The sequence below is a fragment of the Tachypleus tridentatus genome, unplaced genomic scaffold (assembly GCF_004210375.1).
Source record: "Tachypleus tridentatus isolate NWPU-2018 unplaced genomic scaffold, ASM421037v1 Hic_cluster_2, whole genome shotgun sequence".
Lineage (NCBI taxonomy): Eukaryota > Metazoa > Arthropoda > Merostomata > Xiphosura > Limulidae > Tachypleus > Tachypleus tridentatus.
This window is the reverse complement of record NW_027467782.1, coordinates 40685549-40689493: the sequence shown is the minus strand read 5'-3', so window position 1 is coordinate 40689493 and position 3945 is coordinate 40685549.

The window sequence follows — 3945 nt, the reverse complement described above, 5'->3', positions numbered from 1 at the left end:
TCTGAGTGTAATACAGGTCACACCAAGCATTCTGTCATGTTAGAAAGAGAAGTATCTCGTTACTGTTGACGAAGTGTATGTCTACCGGCACAGTATGGTCATGAGGTAATCTGAGTGTAATACAGGTCACACCAAGCATTCTGTCATGTTAGAAAGAGAAGTATCTCGTTACTGTTGACGAAGTGTATGTCTACCGGCACAGTATGGTCATAAGGTAATTGTAATACAGGTCACACCAAGCATTCTGTCATGTAAGAAAGAGAAGTATCTCGTTACTGTTGACGAAGTGTATGTCTACCGGCACAGTATGGTCATGAGGTAATCTGAGTGTAATACAGGTCACACCAAGCATGCTGCCATGTAAGAAAGAGAAGTATCTCGTTACTGTTGACGAAGTGTATGTCTACCGGCACAGTATGGTCATGAGGTAATCTGAGTGTAATACAGGTCACACCAAGCATTCTGTCATGTTAGAAAGAGAAGTATCTCGTTACTGTTGACGAAGTGTATGTCTACCGGTACAGTATGGTCATGAGGTAATCTGAGTGTAATACAGGTCACACCAAGCATTCTGTCATGTTAGAAAGAGAAGTATCTCGTTACTGTTGACGAAGTGTATGTCTACCGGCACAGTATGGTCATGAGGTAATCTGAGTGTAATACAGGTCACACCAAGCATTCTGTCATGTAAGAAAGAGAAGTATCTCGTTACTGTTGACGAAATGTATGTCTACCAGCACAGTATGGTCATGAGGTAATCTGAGTGTAATACAGGTCACACCAAGCATTCTGTCATGTTAGAAAGAGAAGTATCTCGTTACTGTTGACGAAGTGTATGTCTACCGGTACAGTATGGTCATGAGGTAATCTGAGTGTAATACAGGTCACACCAAGCATTCTGTCATGTTAGAAAGAGAAGTATCTCGTTACTGTTGACGAAGTGTATGTCTACCGGCACAGTATGGTCATGAGGTAATCTGAGTGTAATACAGGTCACACCAAGCATTCTGTCATGTTAGAAAGAGAAGTATCTCGTTACTGTTGACGAAATGTATGTCTACCGGCACAGTATGGTCATGAGGTAATCTGAGTGTAATACAGGTCACACCAAGCATTCTGTCATGTTAGAAAGAGAAGTATCTCGTTACTGTTGACGAAGTGTATGTCTACCGGTACAGTATGGTCATGAGGTAATCTGAGTGTAATACAGGTCACACCAAGCATTCTGTCATGTTAGAAAGAGAAGTATCTCGTTACTGTTGACGAAGTGTATGTCTACCGGCACAGTATGGTCATGAGGTAATCTGAGTGTAATACAGGTCACACCAAGCATTCTGTCATGTTAGAAAGAGAAGTATCTCGTTACTGTTGACGAAGTGTATGTCTACCGGTACAGTATGGTCATGAGGTAATCTGAGTGTAATACAGGTCACACCAAGCATTCTGTCATGTTAGAAAGAGAAGTATCTCGTTACTGTTGACGAAGTGTATGTCTACCGGCACAGTATGGTCATAAGGTAAGTGTAATACAGGTCACACCAAGCATTCTGTCATGTAAGAAAGAGAAGTATCTCGTTACTGTTGACGAAGTGTATGTCTACCGGCACAGTATGGTCATGAGGTAATCTGAGTGTAATACAGGTCACACCAAGCATTCTGTCATGTAAGAAAGAGAAGTATCTCGTTACTGTTGACGAAGTGTATGTCTACCGGTACAGTATGGTCATGAGGTAATCTGAGTGTAATACAGGTCACACCAAGCATTCTGTCATGTTAGAAAGAGAAGTATCTCGTTACTGTTGACGAAGTGTATGTCTACCGGCACAGTATGGTCATGAGGTAATCTGAGTGTAATACAGGTCACACCAAGCATTCTGTCATGTTAGAAAGAGAAGTATCTCGTTACTGTTGACGAAGTGTATGTCTACCGGTACAGTATGGTCATGAGGTAATCTGAGTGTAATACAGGTCACACCAAGCATTCTGTCATGTTAGAAAGAGAAGTATCTCGTTACTGTTGACGAAGTGTATGTCTACCGGTACAGTATGGTCATGAGGTAATCTGAGTGTAATACAGGTCACACCAAGCATTCTGTCATGTTAGAAAGAGAAGTATCTCGTTACTGTTGACGAAGTGTATGTCTACCGGTACAGTATGGTCATGAGGTAATCTGAGTGTAATACAGGTCACACCAAGCATTCTGTCATGTTAGAAAGAGAAGTATCTCGTTACTGTTGACGAAGTGTATGTCTACCGGTACAGTATGGTCATGAGGTAATCTGAGTGTAATACAGGTCACACCAAGCATTCTGTCATGTTAGAAAGAGAAGTATCTCGTTACTGTTGACGAAGTGTATGTCTACCGGTACAGTATGGTCATGAGGTAATCTGAGTGTAATACAGGTCACACCAAGCATTCTGTCATGTTAGAAAGAGAAGTATCTCGTTACTGTTGACGAAGTGTATGTCTACCGGCACAGTATGGTCATGAGGTAATCTGAGTGTAATACAGGTCACACCAAGCATTCTGCCATGTAAGAAAGAGAAGTATCTCGTTACTGTTGACGAAGTGTATGTCTACCGGCACAGTATGGTCATGAGGTAATCTGAGTGTAATACAGGTCACACCAAGCATTCTGTCATGTTAGAAAGAGAAGTATCTCGTTACTGTTGACGAAGTGTATGTCTACCGGTACAGTATGGTCATGAGGTAATCTGAGTGTAATACAGGTCACACCAAGCATTCTGTCATGTTAGAAAGAGAAGTATCTCGTTACTGTTGACGAAGTGTATGTCTACCGGCACAGTATGGTCATGAGGTAATCTGAGTGTAATACAGGTCACACCAAGCATGCTGCCATGTAAGAAAGAGAAGTATCTCGTTACTGTTGACGAAGTGTATGTCTACCGGCACAGTATGGTCATGAGGTAATCTGAGTGTAATACAGGTCACACCAAGCATTCTGTCATGTTAGAAAGAGAAGTATCTCGTTACTGTTGACGAAGTGTATGTCTACCGGTACAGTATGGTCATGAGGTAATCTGAGTGTAATACAGGTCACACCAAGCATTCTGTCATGTTAGAAAGAGAAGTATCTCGTTACTGTTGACGAAGTGTATGTCTACCGGCACAGTATGGTCATGAGGTAATCTGAGTGTAATACAGGTCACACCAAGCATTCTGTCATGTTAGAAAGAGAAGTATCTCGTTACTGTTGACGAAGTGTATGTCTACCGGCACAGTATGGTCATGAGGTAATCTGAGTGTAATACAGGTCACACCAAGCATTCTGTCATGTTAGAAAGAGAAGTATCTCGTTACTGTTGACGAAGTGTATGTCTACCGGCACAGTATGGTCATGAGGTAATCTGAGTGTAATACAGGTCACACCAAGCATTCTGTCATGTTAGAAAGAGAAGTATCTCGTTACTGTTGACGAAGTGTATGTCTACCGGCACAGTATGGTCATGAGGTAATCTGAGTGTAATACAGGTCACACCAAGCATTCTGTCATGTTAGAAAGAGAAGTATCTCGTTACTGTTGACGAAGTGTATGTCTACCGGCACAGTATGGTCATGAGGTAATCTGAGTGTAATACAGGTCACACCAAGCATTCTGTCATGTTAGAAAGAGAAGTATCTCGTTACTGTTGACGAAGTGTATGTCTACCGGCACAGTATGGTCATGAGGTAATCTGAGTGTAATACAGGTCACACCAAGCATTCTGTCATGTAAGAAAGAGAAGTATCTCGTTACTGTTGACGAAGTGTATGTCTACCGGCACAGTATGGTCATGAGGTAATCTGAGTGTAATACAGGTCACACCAAGCATGCTGTCATGTAAGAAAGAGAAGTATCTCGTTACTGTTGACGAAGTGTATGTCTACCGGCACAGTATGGTCATGAGGTAATCTGAGTGTAATACAGGTCACACCAAGCATT